Source organism: Thermobia domestica, chromosome 17 (assembly GCF_964235325.1).
Source record: "Thermobia domestica chromosome 17, izTheDome1.hap1.1, whole genome shotgun sequence".
NCBI classification, from domain to species: Eukaryota; Metazoa; Arthropoda; class Insecta; order Zygentoma; family Lepismatidae; genus Thermobia; species Thermobia domestica.
The window spans coordinates 120,594,777-120,611,942 of NC_137470.1; the positions used below are offsets into that span (position 1 = coordinate 120,594,777).

At 37.0% G+C, this 17,166-nt stretch overlaps 1 long non-coding RNA gene across 4 annotated transcripts in view; it reads right to left on the reverse strand.

Moving 5' to 3' along the window:
• LOC145674311 (uncharacterized) overlaps positions 1–17,166 on the reverse strand; it is a 161,658-nt gene that overhangs the window by 35,044 nt on the left and 109,448 nt on the right. For 3 of the 4 annotated variants that reach the window (XR_014128892.1, XR_014128889.1, XR_014128891.1), the window contains exons 4-5: positions 8,403–8,605; positions 1,183–1,282 (exon numbers count right to left, since the gene is read on the reverse strand). This is a non-coding gene — a long non-coding RNA (uncharacterized LOC145674311). The remainder of the gene's footprint in view (positions 1–1,182; positions 1,283–8,402; positions 8,606–17,166) is intronic. The other variant, XR_014128890.1, reaches the window with a different exon arrangement.

Below are 17,166 nucleotides of genomic sequence, written 5' to 3' on the forward strand. Positions count from 1 at the left end.
TTTTCAGCAGCAGTAGAGAAAATTATAACGGAAACTCATCACAATATCATACAATTAGTAAGCATAACGGCTACAAATGAACGCTTCTTAGTAGCTCTTCTCAATTACCAGGTGGTAAACAATATTTCGATTCTATAATCCAGAGTCTCCTTCATAAGGTTAACATCATAATGTCAATTATGTTTTAATAAAACCTGCTTTACCTAAAGAAATCATTAAACAGAATCCAAACCTAAGAGGCACACTTATGAAACGAGACTTCGGACTATTTTACCAATGTTCGAATGTTTTTTTTTTTAATTTCATTCGATTTCGATTCATCTAATTAGAATATTATAATTCGAACTCCAGTAGTGCATACCAATGATTATCATATTCTTTATAAACTTTTTGACAATGGATTCCTTACTAATATGACTCATATATGCCTTCAGTTACTCGATTGTGCTATTTGGACAAGTGAAGGAACTTATGAATTGGATTTGTTACTCTGCCATTCTCACAACATGTTTTCTATCTGTAAATTGCAAGCGCAGCCAAGATCCCAAGCAACAGATTGCCTATATTAGTTTCTCAGAATTTTACTATTGATTGTCATTTAAAACCTACTCTATCACGGACTGAAGAATTTTATTTATATACACCTATAGGGCTCCAACTCACAGCTCGCAAACCTGTGAAAATAACACTTAAAAGAAACAAAATGTTGACGGCCGACGCCATAACCATTCATTAGGCTATTTCTTCCGATATGAGAACTTTCAGCTAATAATCACTGACTCTTGAAAACTTCCAACAAGTATCTCTGCGAATATCAAACACTGACATATATATATAATTTCTGCTTGCATATTTAGATGTATTATTGTGTTCACACCTCACACATATAAAAGAATACAAACTGCATATAAACTAAACTTAAGGATAACATTTTGTATACACTAGCCATTTTCTTCCTCGAATTAGGAAATTTCTCAGTAGTTGGCCAGTTAGCTCTGTCACCATTTTCACCCAGGTAATGGAATTTCCATCTTGAAGGGTCTAAAAGGGAATTTTTACACTATTGCACTTATTTTCTCCAGTATTACACAAAATCTCTAGTACATTTTCGCTATTTCAAGTATCAGTAGACATACTATAACTGTAATTACATAAATGTAAAAATTCGCACTTTATACATACCTATATCCTTTCATTGCAGTGTTCTTGGACTCCACAAGTTGTCATCAAATAAGCTAGAAGATTTGAGCGTAAGTGGCTTTCTGAATATGCAAGTGCTCACCTGTGAATGAAGTATGTATTAATAATTATAGGCTATGTGTCAATTTTTTTAAAAAATGACAAAAAAGATCCATTACAATATTATTTCTTAACAGTTAGCTAAGTATATAAAATAATTATGATTTCCTTCGGCTTGGCTGCTCACACTAGGCAATTGCGTCATTTTAGGTTTAACTTGTGGCCCCACGTAGAGTATTAGCTTAAGCTCTAGGCTTTGATGCCAGCGGTCTCTGTGAGGACGCTCGATCCAAAGGATATAATGTGCACCTTGATTTGATTGATTGAGATAAATAATTAAATTATTCAATCAATAAAATCGGGGAAACACAAACCCTGAACAATAAAACGAGTTTATTGTCGGTCTCGGTAGCAACAGCAGTTATACACAATGTTGAGAGAGATGGTTAACATAGAATCAAGGGCCGTGAAGCGGCAGCACAGACAACCAGCACCCTGTATTAATAATCAAACAAGATGAGTGTTTGGGTATGTTAACACTTTATTTGAGCTAAGTTGATTTAACAAGATTTTAAGCTAAAAATCTGCCTATCAGGCTTACGACTACTGACTGACTAATTATTAATTAGGACGGATTGCAAAATGAAATGAGGGTGCTAAAATATTATGAATGTACTTTAAATAATTCTCAAATGTTATTCCAAATGTCCCCAGAAAAAGTTGAACTTAGCTTTCGAAGTAGCTTCACTTGCTAGAAGTCTCTTGAAAGTTCTACGACGAAAGTCATCTTATGTGGAAACGTGGTTGGCTCTTCATTCACCTTGTCTACTGATGCGTCCCTGGAGATTCTAACGCAGGTCACTGGGCTCCTTCATGCTCTGCTTGGAAAAGCTGCTTCCGTCGAATCGACTTCCCTTAACAAGAGCCAAACGTCGAACAAGTGGTCGCCCCGAATGAGGATAAGAAGCCCTTCTCTTTCCTTTTTCTCGCTGTCGGTCAACTCGCTCTCTTGCTGCGTCTCGCGCTAGGCTCGCTGACCGCCAGCTAGCCATTCTCTTGTTATCCATGTGGTTGAGATGGGGTTATGACGTCATCCAAACTCCAGCTATCCCCGGTTGTCTCTGTGTTTGAGATGAGGTCGTGACGTCGTCCAAATTCTTCGGTGAGCAGGAACGTTCACAATAAGCATCTAGTTGTAAACCACTCTTCAGAATTCGCGTAAACAGCAAATAACGGTAAAGCTCATGAAAAAAATCCAGGTATACGTAAATGCAAACCAACATTATTTCGAGGCACACGGAAAACATTCAAATCTCATACCCTTTTTGCAGATAATTTAGAACATTAATTATGTCAAAAACTTTGTATTTAACCCTGAAAATTGTAAAATAGGGAAAAAGGAATCGAGAAATAACAGCTAGAGGGAAACTAATTTCCTAATGTAAAGTTTTGAGTTTCCACTGACGTGTTCAAGCTAAACTCTAATTCGATAATTTTAACAATCGAAATACAGTATACTATTTTAAATAAAAGAGGAATATAAAATCAAACAAATGTGTATTTGCGATTTACCTCTTAGCAAACTTGATGAAAACTTACTGTCCAGGTTAAATTTATACTGTATAATTTGGCAATATTACAGACAAAATTGACCAATAATCTTCTAAAGGCCTATTTATAAGGACAAATTTCGGTGCAGATTAAGAACAAAGGGTCACTTTTCTTAAAGAAACTTTAAGTCACAAAAGGAGAGTAATACCTTGAGAAATCATTCGTGTAGGCGTCAAATATATAAACCATCTCTAAATATTGTAATGCCCCACGTGGTATTGTATAAAAATATATTATTTATCTTTAGGTTTAAAGAATTTTTTTTTACAAAAAGTCGCATTGGAATCACTACGGTTCAGGCTTTGCAGTCATACTTACATAATTTGGAAAAGGCACAAGATCTAGGAAAAAGCGCGATTATATAGAATTACAACAAGCAATTTATTCAGATTGTAACCAACAGCCGCCAGTCAGTAGTTTAAATTCTTCGGCAGTTGCTAGCACTTCCTTTACCACACATCATCAACAACCAACTTATCTATTACGTAATCAGACACCCAATTGGTATCACTACCAACAACTTGCTCCAGTATTTCCCGTACCTTCAGCACCACAACTACAGGGTGCCTCACAAACTCAATTACCTTCAAATCCTCCCTCCCTACCCACCCGACCCTCCTGCGCCTAGCATATCTAATAATACCAATACCAATAGTTCAATAGAATTTAGTAAACTTGCTAATCAAATGGCCGAATTATCTCTTTTAGTAGCCCAAAAAACTATTATAAATTGGCAATTTAGACGGGGCGGCCGTAGTAATTACAAATGAAGATATACAAATAATGGTAACAATAACCAGCACAGAAATGGGAAGAAAAGCAATTCTAAAAACAACAATAAAACTAATCATACACCTGAACCAGAGTTACAATTTGCGGTACGTGTTATAAGCAAGGACATTCTTCTAGCATATGTTATAGGAATAACAAGCACGGAAAGGCATAAGGGGCCCCAGGGCAATTCTTCTCAAGAATATGTTCTGAGGGCCGTAATACAAGAAGTAAATGAACAACAAGAATTCACAAGTAACATTAACAAATAAACATTGACATCACTTTACACTGTGGCTCCAGTAACTGACAGGTGAAAGAACATAAAATTATTAAATCAGGAGTATAAGTTGCTAATTAATGTTGTAATTAATAAAGAGAAATACCCTGTAATAATTGATGCAGGAAGTTTTTTGAGTATGTGGCCAAAATAAATGATTCCTCCAAACACGCAATTAATTCCTTTTAACACCAACCTTCGAGAAATTGAGAATTCCGTCGTAAATTTGCGTTACATAGCTCGAATTAAATTCAAAATTGGGTCAACAGCATTTTCTCACTACTCCCGAATTTTAGAACACGGAGAATTCTAACCTTTATTCTGAGAAGATATTCTAATTCGTTTAAAAGCCAAAATTGACTTACCAAGTAAAACATTGTCTGTTTACAGGAAGCCTTGGCCACCGCGGTATCCAAGCGAAGTTAATGCTAGGGAAGAATTATCGGCAAGTGAGATTCACTCAATATAACAACATAAGTCGGCTGATGCATTTACCATTCGCGAAGTTACCATACAAGCTAGGACACATTTCTTTCTACCCATTAATATCAAGAATCGGAAAATGGATACGGAGTATTTCATTGTCTCTCCACTAGAAAATGTATTAGATAAATTCGTATTGCAGACTTTATCTACTAAAGTACTTGGAAAATTTTTTCACATTGTTAATACCTAATCCAACTAACAGGCCAAAAATACACCGATCGCATATGATGATGAGGACTTTCAAGAAGGCGATATACAGGGAGATCAGCAATTTGACGAAGAAAATGACGAAACATTTTATAGATCTGAACAGGAAATACAGAATAGACTGGACAAAACCAAATCACTTTTTGATATTAAATTATTTGACATAAACCCGGACCTATCGAATGAACAGAAAAATGCTGTACATAATTTGCTATTTAAATACAGGGATGTCTTTTCATATTCACCGACAGACATAGGATACTTTCGTGGCTATGCTCATAAAATAAGGATAGACAAAGGAGCTATTTTTCATCTGAGGTCACCTCCTATTCCTTTGGCGGTGAGACTGCAAATTGATCTACAAATTAAGCAGCTCTTGGAAGCTAATATCATTAAAGAAACCAGTGATAGCTCGTTTTCGTCGCCACTTCTCATAGTGCGCAAACCAAGCACCTCAGAATTTCCCTTAGTTTTGAATTTACAGACATGTAATAAATTTACAAAATATCTTAGCATACCATTCTAGTCCACAGAAGCCATCTTACATGTGCTTAGGGGCAAATCTTGCATTTCAACCATTGATATAAAGTCCAGCTATTTTCAATTATTATTGCACCCTAAAAGCCAAATATACAAGATCTTTGAGGTCAATCATAGCAGGAAATTCTATCAATTTCAATGTTGCGTTATGGGTCATACCACTTCAGCAGGAGGCCTAACTATAGTAGTACGCATGCATTAGAGGGTTTACCACCTCGTATTACCGCATTTGCGGATGACTTCATAATAGGGAGCAAAAATTGGAAACAGCAATTATCGGAGTTGGAGTTACTCTTCAAGAGGCTAAGAAAACACGATTTTAGAGCTAGCCCAACAGCAATTATCGGACTTGGAGTTACTCTTCAAGAGGCTAAGAAAACAAGATTTTAGAGCTAGCCCAAACAAAATTCACCTGTTATACTCAGAATTAGATGTACTAGAATTTACAGTTAGTGGCTAAGAAATCAAAATTTCTCCCAAAATTGCCAAAAAAATACGGAATTAAAAAAAAACAACTTCCAAGCGGGCCTTAAAGTGTTTTCTTGGACTCTGCTCTCATTTAAGAGCACACATCAAAAATTTTACGGAGAAAGTGGAACCATTTTGAGATTTTTTGGAAAAGAATTCAAAATTAAAGTGGACAACACAGTACGACGAGTTATTTGAGAAGCTTAAGACGGATATCATTCACCCTAATCCTTGTTGCATTTCGATCCATCTTTGGAAATTCGTGTGTACTCTGAGCATCATCAGTCTCAGCAAATAGAATTTTGCCATGTTATAACCCTAAAACTAACCAGGAACGTGTTGTTTCCTATTGCAATAGGCGTTTTACCAAGAGCGAGAGAAGTGCCTCAGCATGGCAAATAGAATTATATGCCTTAATATACTGTACGTCCTTAGCAAATATCAATATTTTTACTAAAGAGAAAATTCAAGTTATTGATTGACACTAAGTGCCTCGCTTCATTGAACACGCAGCCCGACAAAGTACGAAAATTCAACCATTACAAAATATTCTTAGCAGACTATAATTTTGAAATTCCCCACATTAAATGTCTACAGCATTCTGCAGATATTTTAGCTCGTTTAGAAGAAAAACAAGACATAAAACGGGACGAACACGAAACTGATAACTTTTCGGACACGGAGGACGCTAAAGTGTTTGCATCTCACTCATTGGAACAGACCCTTCAAGTTGACCAACCCGTGTCACTACCCAATTTTGCTGAAGAGCAAAGGAAGGATGCCTCATTTTCGGATATCATCACTGTTTTAGAAAATAAGGAACTTAATAAATTGTCAACACTCCGTGCCGCGAAATATTTCTGTCTTAAAAATGGACTGCTATATAGGACACACAAGCATCCTCAATTAGGACTGCTATATTTGCTCTGTATACCAATGTATCTTTACTAAACAAATGGTTTGATGCTATTCATAATAATCTATTGGCACCACACTGGATATACTAAGATCTACCAATCGGCATTGAGAAAGTATTATTTCCCTAATATGAAAGCATATATAGCAAACAAGGTAAGGGATTGCACTCTCTGTCAAAAACTAAAAAAAGCTACCAACTAAGCCATCTGGCTAATTATTCCATCATCCTCCTATATGTATTGCTACTGCACGGCAATGTGATTCAATTGGGAAAGTGCCGATGGGACAAGGAAATTTTAAACACATACTGGTAGCAATTGAGATGTCCACTCGTTTCTATGTGGCAAAAGTCGTAGACAACATTACAGCCGAAGAAATTGAACAATTTCTTACATATGAAATCATTCTTAAATATGAAATTTTTTTCGTACCTGTAGTTAGATAGACATTCTGTACATAACGCAAAGAGACTGCAGAACCTAGCAAAGTTCTACAACTTTGAATTTAAATTTTGTCCAGCATACGATCATAAAACTTTAGGTGTAGTGGAAATATTCCACAAAATTATACAGATTGCTCTTAAATTTTTTGTGCAAAAAATCGAAACCAATGATCGAAGCTTATTCCATATATAACCTTTGCGATTAACACATTCATCCAGGCTAAAATCAAGTATTCAAGTTTTTTTCTTAATGCACGGTTACGAACCTAAGACCGCTTCTGATATTGCGCGAGCATCAACCCCAACATTATGTATTAACAGGGAACACTTGAACAAGATACGGGCATTAGGGAAGGACAATTTAGCTGCAAGCTATAAGAAGCAGAAGAAATATTACGACGCAAAGCATAAACAAACTAGCTTCGACAAGGGTCAGAAAGTACTTGTGTTCTATCCGAACCGTCAGATTGGAGTACCAGAAGTATTCTTCTCTAAATTTGTTGGACCAGTGACAATCCTTGACAGAATTAATGCTAACCTTTACAGGGCCAAATTTCGTGATTCGCATCTTCAAACCATACAGGAAATTTCTGTAGACAGAATTAAAAAATGAAATGAAATCTTTCAGTTTTACGTCCCACTATGTCGGTTAGGCTAAAAGAGACGGTGATTATGAGAGATGAGTGACATGGTGGAATGAAGAAGGTGGAAGGAAACGGGAGAACCCCGAGAAAACCCACGAGCACGGTGTTTGTCCACCACAAAGTTCACTTGGCGGGGAATGGGAACCAACCCGGGACCCCAAGCACCAGAGGTGAACGCTCTACCACTGAGCCACCGCGCTACCTAGACAGAATTAAGCCGTACTATCAAAACTTAGACGGAACTCAGCAAGAGGCTAATTAGCTATTTTTCTCTATACGAGCGAAGACATTTAAACGAAAAAAAAAAAACTCATTGGAAACAGAATCTAATTAATACCATGTAAATAGACTGTAAACATTATCTCTATAGGCAGCTTTATTTTCCGTAATATTTACTTCAGAAAAAAAGAAGAATAGAGAAAGAGTTGAATATAGTTACGAACATTCATATGGACTTTAAAACATTTCTCAGTTACTTGCAAAAAGCTGATTCATTATTCTTAAGCTGAAAGAAAGAATGCTGAAATTGCACTTCCATATTGAAAAGGCAAATGATCTATAGAAGGACGAGTATCCTATAATTCTTCATTTCCTCCATTATTTTTTATTCTTTTCTTCACCGTGGACTACATATTGTTACCGACATTATGCAATTATATTACACAGGATGTCCAGGAATTCAGGTTCAAAACTAACATTATTGATGATGACCAAAATTGAAACAACTATTAGATGCAGCTACATTGGAAATAAATAACGTAATATCATGCAAATAATAAACATGCAGAGTACTTACATAATATACACTGAATTTGAGCCTTCTCTTTCCTTTTTCATTAACCCACTTTTCATATTTAATTACGACTTCACCGTTTCTCTCCAAAATTTCCTGATAGGCATCGGCGATGCCCATGACCTGTTTCCATAATTTTTCTTCTTTTACCCGGTCGAGATATTTAGTAGCCTTCAGGATCTTTCGCCTATCCTGTCCTGCAATACCTTTAAGAATATGTTAATTGGTCGCAAGACGTTACTATCTCTGTGCATCTTGGTGAATTTAATGACGACTATTACTTGACTGCTATTCCATATAATTTTACTATTCAGCATTATTTTTTCTTCCTTTCTTTGTAGGAAGTACGCACATTTAGTAGGAGAATGCTAATCGCTTTAACTTGTCATTTCCTAGTTTTGCTTATATCCTAGTTCAAGCCTGTAATCAATTATGAAAACGTAGAATTCTTGCCCTACAGACTCCATTTAGATTTTTCAGTTGTACATCTCCGAAATGATTCTTATGCTGGCTACGAACAATTGGTGTCACTTTTACACGACAAGGAACATCAGTTTATTAACAAATTTAAAGACATAGTACATAATTTCAAAACGGTGTCCCGAAACATCAAGACGGATTATTTTTTTAACCTCTTATTTAGACTTACAAATTTCGGACTTCGTGGATACATTTTGTATGAAGTGGATAAATTAAAATCAACTATTAGTCAGATGCAGGCATAGAATGCTTATCTAAATTCTCAAATCCAGGAAATTTAAAAAAGTAATTTTGAACTTACACATTTAGTAACAATTTTTTCAGTGGCAGTAGAAAAATTGACAGCTGAAACTCATAATAATATTTTGCAATTGGTATGTACAACAGCCACAAATGAACGCTTTTTAATAGTTCTCCTTAACTTTCAAATTGTTGAACAGCACTTTTTCTATAATACAGAGCATCCTTCAGAATAAGGTTAATGATGCTTTAATAAAACCTGCTTTAGCCAAAGAAATGATTAACAAAATATAAACCTAAGAGGCACGCCCATGGAAAGGGATCTCACAAGGGAACATCTTATATTGATAGTAGCGCTGCTCAATCAATGTGCAATAGATAGAGGAGTGAAGAAAAGTGAGAAACCCAAAGTTTTACGGGTCGACACCCAGATACACAGGAGATACAGAGGAAAGAATATAAAATCATGTGAAGATAGCAATGCAAAAGATACACTGGCACAGACATAACTTCAAAATGATTAAAGTAATCAAAAAAACATTTACACAACAGTATAGTTAACGAACACTGTACCCACATACATGCTCAATAATATCATAGGGAATGCAGTGTTGCCAACTGAGCAAAAAATGAAATTTTGTTAAATGGCACGGAACACAAATTATAACATGTAGAAAATCTAATTATGAGTAGAACCATACCTGTGAAGTCATGATGTACACTCTTGCCAACGCTTGAAGATAGGCCTATATCAATTCCTATATGAATCTCGGATTAGAAAAGAACATATAGTACACGATTCAAACTAGTTAAAAACAAAATATGAGACCACAAACAAGAATATAATCACTGAAGTACGAAAATAAGGAACGAAACACAGTATCGAAGCAGGTTTGCCCAATTGGAAATCAGGATAGTATCAAACACAACACACAAAACTGAAACGATGCATGCTCTTGGATTGATTAGCAGGCTTACTTTTCTGATGCACGTAATATTTTACCACCTCACACATTATTGGTAGTCAATTTTTCAGTGTTGCTGTTGATAAAGCGTTCCGCAGTGTGTTCGTACTGTATATACTCTTCTAATCCGAGATTCATGTAGGAATTCATATAGGCCTATCTTCAAATATTGGCAACGCTGTACACCATGGTTTAGGTATGATTCTACTCATAATTAGATTTTCTACATGTTATAATTTGTGTTCCGTGCAATTTAACAAAACTTCATTTTGTGCTCAGTTGGCAACATTGCATTACATATTATGTTATTGAGCATATCTGTGGGTACAATGTTTATTTACTATACCGTTGTGTAAATGTAATTTGATTACTTTAATCATTTTGAAGTTCTGTCTGTGCCAGTGTATCTTTTGCATTGCTATTTTCGCATGATGAATACTTACCTAGTAAATACTGAAGTGGATCACCCTCTTCTTGTTTACAAATTTCTTGTTTAGTCACACCGTGATCTGACTTCTCCTCTTCCCACGGGTGGCCCGCTTGTACTCCTTTACAAAATTTGATATTAGTTTATCCAATTTTCGCTCCTGTATCTTTTTGAGATAACGAAGGCCACTTAATTTTTTCCGATGGATTTTTTCACCTTACTTTTCTTCAGAACCTTACGTACTTTCTTTGACAGATGAGCATTCACTTGCACCATTTTCACGGTACTAAATCAATATAACACAGTGCTTTTCTCTTTTGTAGGATGAATAGAATAGCCAGCGATTTACCTCTGCATACTGCTCAGTTTGACAACCTGTGGCAATGAACTTATATTTAGCCAGCTGGGACTTACAGTAGCTCGGTATAAACCGATCATCAATTACGACGACACCGAATTTGTACCTTATCCTCTACATTTAGATTTTTCCGCTGTACGACTTAAAAGTGAATCATGTTCCGGATATGAAGATTTAATTACCTTATTACATAAGAAAGAGGCACAGTTTATTTCTAAAATCAATACTATAACCCCATGTGATTTTAAGCAAGGATGCTCTCACAGGCCCAAACGGATGATATTCAGTCTTCTAATGGGGCTTACAAATTTGGCATTCAGTGGATTTTCGCTGTACGAAGTACACAAGTTAGAAAGCTGCATAAACCTTCTTAAAGATCAAACGGACTACCTTAATAAACAGATATAGCAAATTAAAGAAAGTAACTACCAACTAACCCACATTGTTTCTAATTTCCCAGTAGCCATTGAGAAACTAGTTTCTCAGACACACCATGAAATTTTACAATTAATGTGCACCACGGCAACAAATGAACGATTTCTAATAATTCTTTTAAACTTTCAGCTAATAGAACAGCATTTTGACTTAATAATACCAAGTACATTGGATAAAAAAATTAACGATGCACTAATTAAACCGACACTCTCTAAAAGTATTATACAGGGCAATACAAATCTACGAAACACTTTGATCGAACAAGACTTAGGACTTTTTTTTATCAATGTTCTAAAGCATATCTTGTGTCATTTGACTCAAATAAGGCTAACTTAGACATTGTAATACAAATTCCGATTATAAGGGACAATAAATACTATTTTCTTTACAAAGTACTTAACAATGGATTTTTGACAGATTCCTAGTATCTCCGCCTACAAACACCTGAGTTCGCCATATGGACACCATCAAGAATTTTTGAATTTGACATTTCCCTTTGTCAAACACATCGTTTGATGGAAATATGTAAATTTCAAACCCAAAATAGATCGCAAAAAACGGATTGCTTATATGATCTTATCTTTCGAAATATAACAACAACATGCCATGTTAAACCTACATTATCTAAAGCAGAAGAATTTTATTTGTATACAACAACAGGACTTCTACTCACACGGAAAATAGTAAGAATAGCTCATCAAAGAAACCATATAGTTGTTACAGATGAGACGGATCACTCTTTAACTTATTTTTTCCCATATGAAGATTATGAGTACATTAAAACTGTGATCCTCAATTTACCTACTAGACATACGGCAAACCTTACCATAGAATATCGCACACTCCCGACTAACTATAACTTTAACTTCACCTTCAACCTCCAAAACATACAACAAACTGTGACATCTCTTCAAGCTTTAATACAAGAACGTAGCCATCTACCAAGTCATTTTTCCGAGTTACATTTACACCATGCTTTTCCATGGACTATTCTCATTATCTCTTGTATTTTATTTTTTCTCCTCCTTGCCATAGGAATAGCTTTACATTTTCTGTACAAACGTTTAAGAACACAACAGCACTAATAACACCTTTTCCTTTCCAGAATTATGTTCCTGTTTCTGCTACCAATAATTCTTCTTTCCTTGGTCCTAATAACAATAATAACTTATCTGTGCCTAATCTTTTGCAAGTCCCGTTACAAAAACAAAAACTTAGTTAACCGACTCCATATATCATGGTCATTAGAAAGACTTAATACACCGGCGCCTAATATCCAGACGGAAATTCAACATATGCAACCTACACATACAGAGTGCGACGTCAATATCAACACCGAGTTTACTGGCCAAAACGCTCAAACGATACCTACAATCAGTGAACTCTTGTATATTTATTAATAACAGTGATGACACTTCTGCCCACTTTGAGGGAAATGATAAACTGTTTTGATCTTGCTTAGTTGGGACGGAACTACAGTGTTATTACCATTATGTGAGTATTTCACATCAAGTTTTTCATAATGATCTTGCTGTATCACAGTGTTTATAGTGTCTATACGATGTTCCCACAGGTGTCAGTGTTGTAGTGCCGACAAATATCTCTCATAACAATTGTGTATATTCCCAAATAATCTTTCAGATTATTTTTTCCAGTGTGGGAGGTGCAACGATCCCCACATCACAACAGACGCACGTGTGAGCTCAACACGTGCTAATGATTATAAACAACCTAGCAGACAAGAAGCCGACACGAGGGACACCGAGGAACGCCGAAAGCAGACGGACCTCACGGAAGGACCCAAGGAGGACAAATAAAAAGAGGACCACCCAGGGACCCAGCATCAGTCGTCCAACTGATCAAATCACCTACACCGCCTTGAGGTCGCACTGGACTAGGGGTACACCTATCCTTCCCGAGGTCTCACTGGACTAGCAATCCTTTCTACAATCAAGCCTCGCGAAGCTGCCTTGAGCTGAGGGGGCTATCCTTCCAGACTCACCGAACCGGCAAGTGCCTTGGAGACTGCCTTGAGAGAAGGGGCACCGTGCAAGCACCTATCTCCTCTCATCTGGATAATAACGAGATAGACACTATTTTACTCTTTGTAATCAAAGACGTTTTGCATTTAACAAATTTTATAATAAGTTGGTGAAGGGGATAGATCTCGGTCCATTATTGACTCTACCAAAATCATTACAATATACACCTATGGGACCCCATCTTACTACTCGCAAATCTGTCAAAATTGCATTTCAAAGGAACCATATGTTAGCTGCTGACGCTGTTAATCATTCGTCATTTTTTTATTTTTATTTTTATTTTTATTTTTTTTAGATACGAAGAATTCCAGCGCATAATAACGGATACTTTGAATCTTCCCACTAGGATCTAGGCTACATTTACATTGATATATAGAAATTCACCGAAGAATCCAAATTTGAATTTTACTTACAATTTTCAGAATTTACAACGTACCATTACTTGTATGAACTCTTTACTTCAGCATGAAGAGAGACTTCTTTATTGGATAAGATGTCAGAATTTCATCTCTCCAGTGCATTTCCATGGACGATACTTCCTATTCGTAATCGAATCATTATGTTATTGATTGGTCTTGAATTATTTTTATATTTTGCCTATAAATGCCTTATTCTTGCAATATCTCATAAACATTTCACTTATATCGGGTGTTGCAAAATAAGTGTTACAACTCTTGGGAGGTGACTCCTGCCACTGAGACAAGAAAAAAAGTTCTCTTGAACTTTCTGCTATCGGACATAGTTTCAGATCTACAAGGTGCCGAAAGCGTGGGAAAATGACTTTCAGACGCCAATAATTCGGAAACTATCCAACATAAAGAGGGCGGGTAAAAATTTCACTGAAGAAGTCATACCTACTCTATTGAATTTTGTATGTTTCACAATCCTACCATGCACGCGCAAGGGATTCCCCAAAGGAACGTAGGGAGTCCCGGATAATCTACCAAATGAAACTTGGTCTAAATGGATATGAATTGATAGGCTTTCTACCAGGTAACAATAATTCGTTTGTATTAAGTCGATATCTAGTACAAATACAAAATGGCGACACCTTCATGCCCGTTGTGTGTGGTTGCATAATCGCCAGGTACGACAAATGCTCAGAAATGCACTCATACTCAGTAAACGTGAGTTCAAAGCGTCGGAAATGTAAGGATTAGCGTCAAGAACATGAAAGCCATTGCCAATTCACCAATAATATTCCTTCAAACCGATGCAATATGATGTACACGGTTGCATACCAATAAGAATGCAACAACTGAGGCCAAGTTGAAATTGTGCATAGGGACTCACTAAGAAACTGAATAAACTAAATGAATGTCACTAGTGGGATCGCATGATCGATATTGAAATGTGGCCAATGTGTGTGTTGATATCAACATGTAGCTAATGGACAAATGTCAACATGTCCCACTACTGCTTGGACACGGTCTCACGTGCGAAAAATAGGAAAATAACTACTCGGGTATTCAATCTGAGGCCGTGGGTTCCCAGTAGGATTGGAAACTGCTACCACGCGAACAAAAGCGAGTGATCTAGCCGTGAGGATCGAAGGAGCCTCACTTTCTCTGTATTCATTTCTTTGAGGCCCACTTTGTTTGACAAGCGCCCTTGTACATCCTCCCGACATGCTTGTGTGTTTCATTTTGTTACTCCTATTGCACAGTTGTAAACAATCAGAGTTTTAGGACGTTTATTCCTATTTCTCATGTAGTTTTATTTTCCATATGTATGGTATTCCAGCTGTAGTGTTAAATGTGCCAAAAGGGTTCAGTTTCGTCTTTGTCTTGGCATGTGCACTGTGTGTAAGATACGAATTTCTGGAGGTATTTTCCTATATTTCGAGTACGTCATATGTCCCAGAAGACGTGGGACATGATACAAGTTTGTTATTTTCACGTTCTATCAGAATTTGAACCCTGCATTAAGAGATTTCTTTTCATATGTGTCGACTGCGGAACAATGTTCCAAACAAAGAGGGACATTGATACAATCGTGTTCTATTTACGTTCTACCAAAAGGTGCAACAGATGTTATAGCAGAGTGTACACCTTATTTTCCTAGTTTTCGCACGTGAGACGGTGTCCCAGCAGTAGTGCGACATGTTGACATTTGTTCATTAGCTATATGTTGATATCAACACACACATTGGCCACATTTCAATATCGATCATGCGATCCCACTAGTGACATTCATTTAGTTTATTCAGTTTCTTAGTGAGTCCCTATGCACAATTTCAACTTGGCCTCAGTTGTTGCATCCTTATTGGTATGCAACCGTGTACATCATATTGCATCGGTTTGAAGGAATATTATTGGTGAATTGGCAATGGCTTTCATGTTCTTGACGCTAATCCTTACATTTCCGACGCTTTGAACTCACGTTTACTGAGTATGAGTGCATTTCTGAGCATTTGTCGTACCTGGCGATTATGCAACCACACACAACGGGCATGAAGGTGTCGCCATTTTGTATTTGTTCCAGATATCGACTTAATACAAACGAATTATTGTTACCTGGTAGAAAGCCTATCAATTCATATCCATTTAGACCAAGTTTCATTTGGTAGATTATCCGGGACTCCCTACGTTCCTTTGGGGAATCCCTTGCGCGTGCATGGTAGGATTGTGAAACATACAAAATTCAATAGAGCAGGTATGACTTCTTCAGTGAAATTTTTACCCGCCCTCTTTATGTTGGATAGTTTCCGAATTATTGGCGTCTGAAAGTCATTTTCCCACGCTTTCGGCACCTTGTAGATCTGAAACTATGTCCGATAGCAGAAAGTTCAAGAGAACTTTTTTTCTTGTCTCAGTGGCAGGAGTCACCTCCCAAGAGTTGTAACACTTATTTTGCAACACCCGATATAGGATCTCCGATAAATCAACGATCATAATTTGAATTTTTTCTCTTCTTCCAGCATGGATCATCTTTATATTCCTGTGATAATTGTAACCTTTTTAGTATTCGCAACTCTTATTTTCTTATAATACTATATCGCCGTCTTCGCTCGAAACCAAAAACATCCAAAAGACCCCGTTCAGATATATCTCCACCAATTCCAATGGACACATTTAATAGCATTCATACACCTAACGAACAAACGATTTCACAGACTTCAACACCTCTCACCATTAGTGAGCTAATATACGTATATTAATTATCCAACGCCAAAGCTTAAAACAGCCCTTCCTCGAGGGAAATGAAGTGACATACAATATGAACCGATCCTGCCTTTGTTTAGGGAATAACTGTTTTAGTGCTTTCTTCCACTTCCTTAATAGTGCCTCGAAAAGTGAATTATTTTTTTCGGTGTTATCAGTGCTTTTAGTGATTTTTTTGTGTGTGGTCCCATAGTGTTGCTACCCCTACAAGAAGAAAAATAACCCTTCGGCTTATTTTAAAACAAGCCAGAGGGCGTAATATCTTACGTGGTATTGTGTACCAGCAACTTTTCACGCCTATGTTTATAAACACCACATGGTTTTAAGAGAGGATACTACACACCACGCGGACCCACTACGACCTGCAGACGACGGACTTCTGGCTCCTCCCACGAAGCAGACGACGACAATGGAGCAGCAGCGCCACCTCCGTTTCGGGACGCTATAAATTTGATGGTCAACAGGTGTCCTGTATCAGTTCCCTGGTGTCCCTCCTACTGTTTGCGACGGAATATCAGGAGTAACCTAACCCGAGGCCTCTAGTCTGCTACGGGACTCTTGGGTTTTCCTTTCTCCTGGCTTAGCCTGCTACGGGACCCTGTGGACACCTAACCAACCTACTGCTTGCCACGGAGCATTGGGAACCCTAAAGCCAC